The 15,879-nt window shown below is 34.8% G+C and overlaps 1 long non-coding RNA gene across 1 annotated transcript; it reads right to left on the bottom strand.

Annotated features, from left to right (window-relative positions):
• Nucleotides 1-1,830: 1,830 nt before the first annotated feature.
• Nucleotides 1,831-2,780, bottom strand: LOC126371008 (uncharacterized). The gene is made up of 2 exons (XR_007566932.1): nt 2,430-2,780; nt 1,831-2,358 (listed from the first exon to the last, which is right to left on the bottom strand). It is a non-coding gene; the product is annotated as an uncharacterized LOC126371008 (long non-coding RNA).
• Nucleotides 2,781-15,879: the final 13,099 nt, after the last annotated feature.

The raw sequence follows: 15,879 nt of genomic DNA on the forward strand, positions 1-15,879 counted from the left end.
CATCATACCTAGTATGATGGACAAATATATGACAATGGATTCATCTTTCGCTTGTGTTCGCGAACGAATCTCTTCAAGAAGACGAAAGTCGTAGTCAGGTAAATCAAAATCTGATTTCAAAGCAGAAACCAGTTCACTATAGTTAGAAAAACGACATTTATTGGCGCGGTACCAGCATAAAGCGGGACCATCCACCAAGTCAGTAAAACCAGTGTAAATATCATCAACAAGAATGTTCCGTGCCGAACACAGCTCCTCCAAACGAGCCAGGAAAGCGCGAACACAGGAATCACCCTTAAATTTCAAATTCAAAGAGTTGAGGTTATATTTCTTTTCATGAGAAATAATAGTTTTATATTTGTTAATACACGATGGACGGTTTAATTCATGCTCGGAATCTGAAGATGAATCGGAAGTGATATCATTATTGGCCAATGATAACAATAAAGAAGTTTTCAATTTTTCAAGGTCATCGGCCGGACGTTCTATGCGAGACAACCGCAAAAGCAAATACTGAGCACGGCCTAGAATACGCTGATGGGCCGAAGGAGATTTGTCAGGACTCGATAAACAAGAGATGATTTCATTTATTTTTGATGTTAAAGTTTTATGTTCATCATCAAGATCACACTCAAAACCCTCAGATGGTACAACTATACTGCCGCGACGGGCTTGTTTACAAGTTTGTCGAAATAATTTTCGTAATTGCTCAACAGTATTATCCCGGTCAACCTTTACATTCCGAATAGAAAGTTCATGAATAAGTTCATCTTTCAACAAGAAGTTAATATTAGCATTGAATTCCGCCATTCTGAGTAAACAAAGTAAGAACAGTATACCAGATAAGTGAAAAAGAAATATGGTTATGACGCTAATGTATGTGAATACAGTTATAGTACTCTAAGTACTAACAAAATGTAATGAAGAAAAAAAAATTATAAGTAACACCCCTATAGGGTACTTATCTACATGCTACTATGGTCCTATGTATCAAATTTATGAATACTATGTTCCTAAGTAACCACTAACAAATAAAATAAGATAAAAACCCACAGTTTATTACTATGTCTATGTAAGAACTTCTATGTGCTCTGAGTCACTATGTTTATAATCGCATAAATTACTAGAAAAAGGAAATTGTGTCACCATAGTCCTATGTGATATTAAAAGTATATGACTATGGCCCTATGTAAACTAACTCAGCTCAAAATAAGAAAAAGAAATCTGAGAGATACTATGGTCCTGTCAATAAAATTATCACTATGTCCCTATGCAACAACAACTGGAGATATGCTAAATTTCAAGTTTACATACCTACTTATAAATAGAAAAGTAAAGTCATAAGTGTGTACCTATTAAAAGAAAACACACCCTATTTGCTATAAAGTTACACCATGTGCTTATAACTAGGTTATGTTACAAAGAACAAAGAAAGTGAAATACCTACTAATTTCCAACCTTGCTTTTCTGAGCCAAACGTTGGGCGCAACTGTAAGGACTTAAACTGTGTGGGGCATGAGTTACCATAGATGTGTCTTATAATGAGATATTAGTTTCCCAGGGCGTGGAATGAGGCACCTAACTCAGAGAATAGGGGGAGAAAAGGATTAAAAATGTCGGGCCCCACGTTGGGCGCCACTGTAAGGACTTAAACTGTGTGGGGCATGAGTTACCATAGATGTGTCTTATAATGAGATATTAGTTTCCCAGGGCGTGGAATGAGGCACCTAACTCAGAGAATAGGGGGAGAAAAGGATTAAAAATGTTGGGCGCCATAGAGAAGATCCCCTCCTATTGCAAACAAAGCCAAGGTGTTGGAAATAATAAAGATTTCACTTTTAACAATGGTATAATTGGTTCAACAATTTCACTATAAAACAATATGAAGTCAGTTGGTTACAAAACATCCTAAAGTAAATTAAGAAACAAATCTTTTACTCTAACATGGTATCTTAACTTAGTATTATTCCTAAACAACTAGGTTTTATCCCTAAGAGGATAAGTAAAGTATCAAGACGGCAGGTCCTGACAAAAGGCATGGAGTATGTATTGAGGATAAATACTCCATGTATTAGTAGAATAACACCTTGAGAGAATGGCACTATCCATAATAGGTTAAATTAACCCTGAATAAGAGATATCCAGATGGTATCCAGAGATTTTAACACCCAAACTGGAATTACATTAATGACCGCAGCAGGAACTGTCCCTGACGGCAAAAGCAGATCATGAACACCAATGGTAGTCATGGCTGGGGAATCAAACCCTGAAGGAAGACCTTGAAGTTGATTTTTGAAGTTAGACTTTATTCATTCTAGTTGAACTTTGACACTGGACTCTGCCGGTGGACTTTGACCCCTGTAACAAAATGACATGTTACAGCTCTGTCAACCCCGTTACGACGCGGAATTATAGGTAAAAACACTCACCACATCACGTGGGACGATATTATAACAGCATTCCCCCTAGTCGATGGACTAAACCATTGTTTTTATACTGAAAGAAAGAACGTGAGGTTAGGTCATTGTCATGAACATATGAAGCTCATAATTGCCAACGTTCCACGATAATAACCATCAAAACACTCACCAGAAGACTTCACCATCCTTTCATCATAATATATGTGGCTTATACACCACTTTAAAGAAATAATCGCGACGGGACTAAATTGCCATCGTCATCGCGTAAACGAAATGTCAAACGAACATAACTTTTTCCCGGCGCGTAGGCACACACCTGTATGCCATACAGCCAAGTGGGAAGTGTAAAAAAAAAACGTGTTACATGTTATCTTAATAAATTCAAATGGCATTCATTGATAACTAGTTAAGTTTGGTCATGTAGATTAGGTAGCATTAGCGTAGAATGTAGGATAGTTTTTCTACGTATATACGTAGTTAGGACTTTTCAACTTTTTATCGACTCTTAATTCTATCTACATCCGCCAATAAACGACCTGCTATATGCCCCTAAAACAAGACCACCAAAGATAAACACAGTCATTATATATTATTCAAGGCTTCGTAAATACATGAACTGGCCCGATGAATAAAACGAAACCTTGTTTGGAGTTTCAACCAATTTTGCGTTTAAAAATGCTTACGAACGGGGTAAACGATGTAATTCATGCTGTTGACTGTACAACAGTTAGTTCAGTTTTCAACCAACGTCGATCCTATGCAAATTAGTTGAGTTCGATACTTTTGAATATGTATGCGATGCCGTGCCTTGTATAACCTACATGTTGATATGGAGAATATTTGCCAGTCAGTACTTTTGGTGTTATTGATGACAGAAGAGGACACATAATAAAACACGATGAATTTGTTAGGGAAGAAAGGAAGGGGAAGACTAAGGAGAGCTTACATAGAACAAAATGTCTTATAAGAAAGTCCTTTTTTTTAAGTAAGTAAGTTATTTTTTGTTTTTAATTTTTCCTTGACGTGCACTGCACTTAACCGAAAATATGGTTTTACTTATCACTTAAGTAAATATCAAAATTGTACAAGTTATTCAGTAACTGAAACAAGCACGCTTAGGCTAAAAGGGTGTACCTATAATTAAATTACAATGTTTGAGTCATTTTAATGGATGCTCCTCGAACATAACATGTAATTATCACCACAGTAATACCTGCGTAATGTTTTTCAATTACTATCCAGCACTTCTGTAAGACACTTTAGCAGGTAATTTTAAGTAAAATCTATTTTTATATAGGAAAAATATAATATCGTCGTTTAATACCAACATCGTTACTTCTGTTCTCATTATAGTAAGTACTTATATATTTTTCTCATCTTAATTTTGTCAAGTAACACGGACCTCCCCGGAACTTGCAACACAATTGAATGTATTCCTCTAGTTATTAAATAACTTGTAATGTATACCCTCATTTGTTTTTAAACGATCTGTCGCTGTTGCAGTTTCTTGTAATTTCTTCTTCTCAGCCTCACCTTGCGAAATGACGTAAATTCAAAAATGTTATATTGACCTTCAATCAACAAGTTTATCCATGATAATTACGTTGAATTTTCAATTCATTTTCGTTCAATTTGTTTCTGATTCTGATTCGTCTGTCGCTCCAGCAACAAGATGTATGCAATTATTTATTTATTTGCTTACAATAAAACAGACACAAGGAACATACAAAGAAAACAGACAATACACACCGTCTTTTTCTTCTTCCATCGTGTGGGTTGCGAGGTGGATTAGTACAGACCATAGCATACAGACCATGGTGGATAGTACAGACCATAAACGGACAGTTATTATATACCTGAACGACGATACATACAAGGTGTTAAAATAGTGACATTATAACGAATACTGAAGGGGGATGATTCAAAGCATGATTCTTAGTTGATATCAAGTGGAGTTTCCTGTCGGAAAATTTATGGCAATTTTAGTGTTTTTTTAATTATTTTCAGTCCGATCCCTCAACTATTCCTCAAAGTTTTCGTTACGGTGTCGCTAACACCCTGTATTGTACATAATTGGCTAAAGGATATCTTATCTGGTTGTGCGACTAATGTATTTCCGGCAACCGATTGTATTGACTAAACTTCAAGCCGTTGGTGTACCTTTAACTTCTGTCAAAGATTCCCCCTTAACCCTTTTTTATTTATTTTACCTAATCCTTTTGTAATCCTTATATTGATACTCAATTATATGACGCGATGGTAATCCTGATATTATAAATTAGAATTTCTAACTTTATTTCGTTTTTGTAATTTTTAAGTTTGTTTCTCGATTAGTTAATCTCCCATATCAAAGGGCGAGTTACAAACTACGGTTAGTTAATTTTGTCCCATGTCATAGTTAGCTTCACTATTAATTATACTTCCAGTATGCATATACTATTGCCAACTCAAGGCTTATCATCAGTAAGCGAATGAATGGAAATGGCTTAATTACGAAACTCCCTTTTATATTATTTAGTACGCGATTACGTCAGCTTCATTAGGATTTATAAAGTATCTGAAGTAGATTTATATGATTCAGCGCGAATCATTATCAGAAAAGAGGCAAATGAAATTAGAAGTAAAAAAAGAAAAGCATACTTTAAACACGTTCTAATAAGGTGATTTTCGTGAGAGTACCTTTGTAGTTTACACACTGTCGACTGTAGCTTCTACTTTAGTACAAAAATAGGCCACCAAAATAACGTCTTAATAATAAATTTAATCAATTGAATCATATTATATGTATACCCAACACCAATCATTCCTCCAATTATTAGTATTATAAATGACAAAAACAAGTTCGACACTATATTACACTATGTACATATTATTATTTTAGTTTGAATCGTTCTCTATGTTAATATGACTTGACTATACACACAGACTGATAAACACATAAAGAACTTTCTGGCGTACTTTCATGAAAAAATATTCACAAACTTATCAAAGAAAACTTCAAGTAACATTTACATATCTAGCAGCGTCTGCAGATGATGAAAAATTCAAAAGTTTCTTATTTCCCTAGACTCACTATAACTCAATGTTCACACTATGAAGCCGGACTCGACTAGATTTCTCAAACACGTGCTTAAGCTAGCAAATTAAACTGGTCTCATAGCCTTTGCATAATTCTAAAAGCAGAATCGACAAACCGCATGCAGAATTGAATAAACCTAGTCGAATTATCATACCTCTTGGTTGTGGAATATAACACATTGCGCTTTCAACTCAAATTCTATATCAACATGTAGGTCCGTGAGTGTAAACTACATTTGGTGACTGCAGTGCAATATATTCATACGAATCTTCACGCTTCATAACTTACAGGTACTTATTGTAAACATCATGTATCTATCTACACAATTTCTATTTTGCATCTAATATATTACACTGAGTTTATAGGCGAGTCTACTATTATTATTTTCTTCTTCAGAGTGTTTGTTATCTTGGCTACACAATGAAAATTCTAACCACACCATTCTGACCACTTGCCGAATAAGCTAATAACCTCCCATATTTTATAAAGCCTTAAGGCTCCTATCCCTAGGACACGCAATTACAGTTGCGCCACCATCAAAATAGGTGTGCAATTGTATAAACACTACCTAGTACGTACATTTTGTTGGTAGCGCGACCATAGTGGAACCATCCTGGTATTCTAGAGAGGTATTTATTTATCAGATATGGCCCTTAGAGACCATAAATATACAGAGAGCAGTGTAAGACAGTCAAATACTGCCCACGCAGTTTGAATTTTAGCAAACTATACGAGCTCAAGCCACAAATGGTTCAGTTTCCGTGTAAAGCCACAACGGATCTTCGTAATGTTAATAACCAAGTTGTGTCTCAAACATTATCTTCTTAAGAACTATTTTCGGTTTCCCTATAAACTTACTGGCCATCTTGCCTGTCTTTCAGGGAGATAAGTCGAATGGAACTATCAAACTACAGACCAAAGTTGCAGCTTTACTATTGTTCATTTCACTAAGAGTTAGATAGTTAAGTTCCATTAGAAGATACTAACTTCCCCAATGAAAAGTTAGGAGATAAAATGATTTTGATTGATAATTTTACTGAATAGTACTTCGGTAGTGAAAAGTCCGGAATGAGTCTCGAGTAGTAAAAGAGTATGAATTTCTTCACTCATAAAAATAGGCTATTTAGCGTATAGGGTAGAAACGAGATCAACCCATTGCAATATTTGCACATGGTTGCTTTACAAAAGCCATGTTAATATTACAAATGCATTTAAAATATTTTTATATCCATCGGTATATTCTGAATATAATTGCAAATATATTGTCGCAGCTGTTGAAATAGTGAATGTTCCTTGGTAAAAATAAAAAATGACAACTGAAACGGAATCCATTAATTTGAAATATTAAATATCAGGTCCAAATATACGTTTTATTAAAACTCCATAAATTATTGCTGCTACAGACGGAAATGTTAAAATCATTTGTGAGGAATTTCTCGAATAAATACAATTTTGATGAAAATTGTACAAAAAGTGTAATTTCTGTTTCGACCGAAATTCCTTAATTCTGTTAATCTATTACATTCAATATTCATAATTAAGTGAATAATTTTATTAATGGTAGATACAATTTGCTCTGGTATTTCCCCTATGTCGGGGTAAGTATGTGTTGTAGTGTCAAACATGAGGTACATTTTACTAATCCTTTGTTATTAAATTTAAAATTGGTAACATGGCCTCCAAAGATCACACAAAAAGACATTTAGAAAACTAGATGATCCATTACCAAAATACCTCGCTGGTGCCGTGTCATATTACAAACATCGCTACGAAGAGCTCGTAACAACATTGCTGTGTTCTGCAAAAATATTGTGATTTATTTTTTCTGCCTAACCATTAATCATAATGAAAAAGCCTACACAAACACAGCCGTTTGCATTCGTTAAATGACACAACTAATAAGAAAATCGATATGGAGAGACAGACAAAAATCAAAGGCTTTTTGCTTCGGAACCCTCTGTAAAAGGGACCCATTAGTCAAAGCGAGCTTTTAAACTCTGTAAGCGACGTGATTTATACTGGTGGACGTTGATTTTACTCTTTTGCTTTTGCCGTCTATTTTGAAACGTAACGCGCATTCCATTTGGCGGCGGTAGCGAGAAAATGAAAATAACCAGTGAGGATATTAATCTTGTTCAAGTGAAAGGTTCTGCATATATTGCAACTTTTTTACGCCTTTGGTCACACTGAGGTGGGAGATACGTGTATATCGTGATTGTTTCAGTTTAAAGGTGTTAGTTTTGTTCAATTTGTGTATATTTATTCAAATCCATTTATTCGTCTATTATATTTGTTTATTATATTTTATCATGTTGTCTCTTTTCTTTTCATGCTAAGCAAAGTCCTCCTGTTTTAACTTTCTACTTATGTCTACCTTGAGCTATATTTTTGGTAAGTATTCCGTTTACATAATCTACAAAAAATATCCCCTAATAGAGGTGAAAATTATAACGTGTTGTTATTACTAAATCAATTTCACAGTCTCACGCTCACTCCAACAAGCCATATTGTTCCAGTTATATACAATTGCTGTTTAAAACAACGTTATACAAGTTTCGGAACAAAAACTTCTTCGAAGTCACAGTACTAGGCGGCAACATGCCAAAAATTTTGGCACCATTAACTCGCGGCACACTTACACTTATTTACCCAGAGCACTATCTACTTAGTTTTATAAAAAGCAGACTATGATACAAATAGCGTCTAGGAAGAAAGCTTGGCCTGCAAAAGTTTTTAAAAGCCTATTTCTAGTTAATTTTCTCCTGCTGCTTACAAAAGGTTGTTTAACAGAAATAGATTCTAAGGGCTTACTCCGTATAACATACGGGATTCTAAATAGTAGGAAAAAATGTAATCAGAGGTCGGGGGTCACCCGGGTAGTTTGCATTTTCCACTAGCCAGTTGTGTATGCATACGTAATTAACCATTTTTATTCAGTAAAGATATGAATAAATTCATGTACATATTTTCAGGTTATTTACAGAAACCCAAACTAGGAAGCTAGGATTATAACTACAGAAAATTCTATACATTACAAAGTTTTCAAAGTTTTATCAAAAACGCACAAAATATTTACGGAAGCGTAATAAAATTGTAGGAAGAAAAGAGCTTGATTAATTGCGGTGGAAAGTTTATATTGAAAAGGGCCTTACTGAATTCTGTCTTAACCGCGTCTCCAATATTTTCACCCTCAAAGTAGGTAATTGACAGACTGGAAGTTCCTCGTATATTTTCAAAATTAATTTATTTTTTAGCTTCACCGATAGCAGCGCAAAGTTGAAGGAGCCATTTCCAACGAATTTTAATTAGAACTGAACCGAAGTCTGAAACCAAGGAAATTCGATAGTCTAGCCTTTAAATTATCCCACGTTACCGAAGCTTTTGCTACCTAAAAATAGCTAATAAAGGACTTTGAAATTTTTGAGGCCAGACTAATTAATTTATTTTAATACTTGAATAAGGATATTTCAGATAAACAGTTTAGATAAAGAATTTAGGTACTTCGTACTAATATGATTCTTATTTTACTGATGAACATTAAGTAGGACTTCTGGTTGCAAAGATTTTCCGAATATATTTTGCCCTTCCAACGTCACTTCCGAATACTTTTTTGTTCCCAAAAGCTTTTGTTGAAAAAGACAAAATAATGAATTTTTTATCGTACCGACCTCTGACAAAAAATGTTATTGTTTGCGCGACGAAAAGCGAATGCGGGTAGATTGCGAGATTTTTTTAAAGCTCCTATATTTTACTTTGGGAAAGCATGAAAAATATTGATAGTGAACTGTACGTCAAATCTGAGATTTATATACGGGCGTGAGGGTTTATTGAAACTAGTTCCGTCGCACATGGTACACGCTCGTAATGTGTTCGGGCAGTATTTTCGCTTCCATCGTATATTTTATATAAAGCCAATTGACAGATTGAAGGTCCGTTTTATTTGGACCGCCACACCATTCCAACTCAACGATTTCTTGGCGTATTATTCCTTGAAAACAAATGGGTGAAACAAAAATAACCCTATATATGTATATATGTATATGTAAATATGTATTATTACGTGTAGTGTATTTGTATAAATATTACCTATAGTTTATACCCGTTGTTGTTGCACAATGACGCATACAAGTTTTTTATGGCTGATTACTGGAAGTGTTTGCCTGGAAGAAATTGCTTCAGAGTAATAAGGCCGCCAATTTGTGAAATGTTTTGTTTGTGTGCAATAAAGTTTATTTGATTTGAAGTGAAAAAAAGTCTGACTGCTGTCAGCTTCTGATAAATAATATATTAAATATTCCTACAGTTCTATGTTTCTCTATTATTTTTTCTATTTTAAAAAGTAAATGTGTGCCAAATGGATATTTATATTAATACAATTATCTACAATAGGTTACAATACCTACACGCCTCTTTTAGGGTAAGACTCGATCTTACTGTAGATCTTTTAAAATTCATAGAGTCGTGTACTTGAATTATCTTTCTTCATAATAATGTTACTAACACTAGCTAATAAGATAAATGTAACTAACATAATATGGATAAATATCGTCTGAAAGAAAAAACTAGAAGCGTTTTCGTCATTAACGTTAAAAATATTCGGTATTGTTATTCTTATTTTTGGCTACTTTCGCATTCGTCTACATCAAGGGATAGGAAACGAACGATGCAGCCTAGGACTTAACGCACCTACCAAGTAAATATAAATTCAGAATTTAAGCTCTAGAAACTGAATTGTCTTCAAAATCTTGCTATCAATTATTTATTAGAAAACGCAGAAAACTCGAATCAAAATTTAATCTGTTCATTATCTTTAATATCTCGCCCGCAAAGTAACACCCAATTCAATAAAGCATTTAAAAAGTTTTAAGGTATTATGAATACTTAACTGTTAATTAGTAGATTCGTTGTCGAAATTAAGATGTTGACTAAATAAGTAATCGAGGCGAATGAGGGCTTATTCTGTATAATCTCTGTGAAGGCAAATTAAATTTAACACCATCCAAGACGCGTCTATGTAATCTTTAATCAGAGACGGCTGTTAAGAAGGCGTCGTACCTCGTCATCATCGCTTATTCAGAGGAACCATTCTTATAATGAAATCTCCCCTTTAATAGTCCACGGAATTGAGACAGGGTGAAACTGCGAAATCTTCGCTAATGGTGCGTAACCACGTAACCTAATGTTGGCTGGGTGCCGCCTTAGAACGCACGCGCACCTATACGGTTAAATTTCCCGTAAAAGGTCGCGACTCGCGAGTTACACGCACCAAGCCGAGGCGACGGTAAAAGCCACTCGGGACAGAAAAGAAATAAAATTGTATGGAGATTAGATCGTGAGGAGAAATTAGGATAATTCTCTTTTGCGGCACCCAAATTGAACGTGAGAACTGCGCTGTTTTAGTCGATATTCAGCTTAGAGTTGAATGAAACGTTTTTAAAAAAGTACTTAGCTGTAGGTAAGTAGCTGCAAAGACGTCAGGGGTAGCCTTTTTATTACTAATTGAGGCTCTATCCGATACGCATTACGGAAGTGAATATATTTATAATTAGAAAGAACACACAAGAACTATGCACGGGCTATTACTCGTATGTCTGAACAATAAATTTTATGAGCGCTGACAATTCCCCTCGTTTATTATTATTGTCTTCCTCAAATTCTGAAACTTAATATTCCACAACTGTATTAAAGAAAAGTTGTTCAAAAACATCTTACTTTTTACTAATTACGGAAATTGTACAACGTTTATAGTCTCATAAATAATCACGGCACTTAAATGCATTGGAATACTATCAAATTGGACACAGATTGGCGGTAAAGTTACCAGCTAATTTCCTCGCAATAACTATGATTAACAAGCATCAATTATGCATAATTGGAGCTATTTCGTCATTACATAAATCAACAATCAAGCTAATTAACACAAGTTGATAGAGCCACTGTCGTCATATAGAATTGGATGTGCATAAGCCCCAACACACACGGCTATTTTTAATCGGTCAACAAATGACGATTTTTAGCCCTGATTGTCACAGCAAAGCAGCACAGTAACAACTGCCCTCTGCTTCGAAAATATACTACGTAAATTCAATACTTACCAAAACATTCCATTTTACGTTTCAATTTGCTTTGTGCGGTCGAATTCAATTTATCCAACGACAGAACTTTAGATTTTAAGAATATTTTTCATAGAGTTTCATCTCCTGCCCACGATCGTGTGTCGTGGCCATATTTTAGAATTAATCATTTCATGTTGTGTCCGACCATTTCATGAAATGGTCGTATTTCATGGTAATAGCCAACTTATGCTGACAATCTCGTTTGATATTTCCATCCACGTTTGGCCAAGTCTGCGAATAGTTTTGCTCGATAGTTACTTAATTAATTTCTAAGGTTCAAAATCATTTACCTAATCAATACTACCAATATTGAAAACTGTACAATTACATCAAATAATCAATTATAATTTCAATCAATGATATCGATACAATCGACTGATTGTCTACAAAATTGTCTGTAATCGACTGAAATCGACAAGAATCGCCTAACATCAACTGAAAATTATCTGTAATCGACAGGAATCCAATAAAATCGCCAAGATTCGACTCAATTCGACTAAAGTCGACTAAAATCTACATGAATCGAATAAAATCGCGTAGAATCGACTCGTTTCGACTGAATTCGACAAAATCTTTAATCGATTGAATTTGAAAAGCTCCTATATTTTAAAAGAAATCGAATGGAATAAAATCGCTTAGAATCGACTGAATTCGATAAAGTAGTCTATAATCGACTTTAATTGACTGAAATCCATCAAATGTAGAATGTTCAATTTTAATAGTATCGATAGGCATATCGATATTTAGATTATAAGACTCTATAATCGATCAATTGCACACCAACTGCAGGCTCGTTTCAGTCGGTGTACAGTTCTAATAACTAATATACAGTTGTTTCACTGCACGTTTGTCTTCTATTTGCACATTATTATTTGCTTTTACAACAAAATAATACATTTGCAAGTACACTAACATTACATTTATCAAAAATAGAATGAAATAACATTTTCACCCTACAAACCAGTAGGTATATATTTACGATTTCAATTTATATTTTTCAGTAAGTATTATAATAACAAATATCAATAATTTTGTGTAAAAATATTATTAATGATGTTGATAAATGTTTCACGAGGTCACTGATCTCTCAACCCACGCGAGAGAAGAATATTATGTAGGTACTTAATGATTATTTTTCACGTTCCCAAAACAACTAAAGCCTGATTGGCTTCACGTGTTTCTTATACTATTTACTTGGCAATAAAAACAGTAACATAATGAGGGACTAACGTAAATCAAAAGAAAATGTCGTCACGGGCGTAAGTGTAGGGGAGCCAATTTCCTTCTCGGAAAACGGACTAGATGGTCCGCCGATGCGAGTCACATGCTATGCAGCTACGAATACCAATAGCATGGTTACCCTACCCGGGGTACGAAATTACATCCTTCGCCGTTTACCTACTTATTCCGTAGTACAATTGCACCCGGGTTGTAAGAGTATCTACGTACATACGAGTATTCTAAATAGAGAATGAATTGCGATGCGCATTTTTCCATTAAAAATTAAGTAAGTACAGTGCAGTGCAGTTTAACATTATTGCCCGTCAGTTTGTCTTCATACAGTAAAATGTTCCACGTATTTTTTTAAACTTAATTTGTACTAAATTAGAAGAATGTAAGGAGAATTTTATTCATTTGCGTATAAACTTTTTCGAGTTACGCTTTTCGACGAAAATTACTTTGCCGTCAGTCTTTTCAGCGGCAACAGAGCGTGAAAGGGCAACATTTATTTAATCAATTTTAAAAACTTCTCTCATAAAATAGCTTTTTAAAACATAAATAATTATTTAGTTCACTTATTAATACTTACATAAAGACTTTGAAAAGTCACATTTTCAAAATGCTTGCCGTACTTAAATAAATTTCAAGAAGGAATATCATTTCCTTTGCTTACAACAAGGCAGTCAAGATGTCTCATTCAGCGCTAACAAACGTGGAAACATTCTTACAAAGAGCAACGAAGGTAAGTTTTGTTAAGTTTAGCTGGTACAATACACTCCAGTTGACGAGATTCAAAGAAACTTACTGTACGAGTAAGTGCACATTTCCATAATATAGGTCATTTATACATTGTACTCTTAAAGATACAATTTCAACACTGTATGAATGTGACGTTTCTGAAACAAAGCAAATATGGCTTGGATCAAACTACCTAGGATACAAGCTGTTAAATGAAAAGGGTGCCGTACTTTTAATAATTACGCTGTCTGTTTTGAATCCATCAGAATATCGAAAATCATTAGATTTCGTTAATTCTATCAACTGAATTGTTGAGATGTCCTTAGAAAAGGTTTAGTACGATCTACTCTGAACCGGCGTGCGTGTATGAAACGATTGATGAATGAGGAGGAAGCAAGATAAGTATGTCAGGATCGAAGCAAATGGCATTCCATAGTCTCTGCGTACCCCGGTGGGAAATAGGCGTGACTTTACGTGTGTATATATCAGTTGATGGATAGGTTGTCCGTTTCGTTAGGGATTGGTCCCTATAATAATAGTTAAATGCGAAAGTAACTTTGTCTATCTGTTACGCTTTCACGTCGTAAATACCAAACCGAATTAGATGAGGTACAGAGATAGATTAGATCTTGAGAAAGAACATAGGCTAGTTTTTATATTATTTAGGAGTATAATAAACATGCCGCGATAACTGAAATCTACGCGGACGGAGAAGCAAGCGGAAAGCTAGTGCTATACTTATAACTTACGTTATTGGCTTCAGAAGGCATGATATTTAGACTATCAAAGTCAACCAACTCATTGCAATGCTGATTATGATATATGTACTGGGGGGCTAAAAAGGCCACATTGAATCAATTCATCTACAAAAATTGCTATTTGACATTTGTTGACAATGCTCACTTATTTCTAACGGCCTCCGTGGTCGAGTGGTCGAGTAGCGTTTAGCTCACGACCCGGAGGTCACGGGTTCAAATCACTTTATGATCCCTAGTTTGGTTAGGACATTACAGGCTGATCACCTGATTAAAATCTAAATAAAATAAAAATAAATAAATAATTTATTCATGTACAACAGTTACAAATTTTTGACATAGCATTGATTGGCATTTTTTGGCATGGATTTTCCGAAAGTGAGATGATCCGTGCTTCGGAAAGCACGTTAAACCGTTGGCCCCGGCGCTTACTGTTACTTACTATGCAAGTTAGTAGTCGTTACATGAGCCAAGTCAGGGGCCTTTGGCGGTTCAATACTAACCCTGTCACCAGGGTTGATGGGGTTGGTAATCCACCTGACAGCCCTGAATCTTTCTGACATTCAGAATTTGCCTTTCAACTGTTTTAAGACAATAGTTACACAGAAACTTTACAAAAAAGGTCATTATAAAGTTATTGATTATTCAGAAGATATGACTGCATGGGATTAACTGTCTGAGAACTGATATTAGGCAGCTAAATTACTCAATTATATAAAAATATTTTATGTTTGACCAGCCCGCATTGGAGCAGCGTGGTGGAATATGCTCCATATACCCTCCGGTTGATTGAGGGGAGGCCTGGGCCCAGCAGTTGGATGTTTATGTATTTTATGTTTATTTTTTTAAAAAGAAGTTCTAGGGCCATTTGCCGAGGTTTTTCTTGGAGCTTCTTTTCCCCGGCTATACAAGTTGCGAGAAGCTGCAGTAGTTTTAGGCGGATGAAACCGTTCGTTATGTAAAAATTGAAGATTCAAAGTGTAACTATGTTACCTACTGAATAAAGATATTTTTGAATTTGAATTTGAATCTGTAACATGTCTTTTGGTTGTGGATGAGACAGAGCTCATATTGTATTGTATTGTATGCACAATAATAGAACGTGTTATTTTCGTGCATCTGGTTACACCAGAATTTCTTATAGCAGCTGTTACATTTTTAGTTTCCATCCCGCATTCTGTGTTTACAACCATTCTGTGTGGAATACAAAAATGTACTGAGGACGTTGAATTTTAAATGCCTTCATTTAATTTTTCCCCGACGTTATTTTTACACGTCCAGTCTTCATTAAAAAAATTAAAACGTCAATTTATTATGTTTATTTTTAAAATTAAAATTATAGTTCAATAACGAATTAGTTGTTGGTCAGCGGATCTAAAGAGTCTACATTGAAGTAATTCATCTAAAAAGCAATATTGATATTTGACATATTGTTGTCTTTGCGCACTTAAAATTGCAATATTGTTTTTTTAGATGAATAGCTTCCTTCAATATGGCCTTTTAGGCCCCCAGAACGCGTGGCTTTATCTCTGAAAGGTTCGTTGCAGGTT

The sequence above is a fragment of the Pectinophora gossypiella genome, chromosome 11 (genome assembly GCF_024362695.1).
Source record: "Pectinophora gossypiella chromosome 11, ilPecGoss1.1, whole genome shotgun sequence".
Classification (NCBI taxonomy): Eukaryota; Metazoa; Arthropoda; class Insecta; order Lepidoptera; family Gelechiidae; genus Pectinophora; species Pectinophora gossypiella.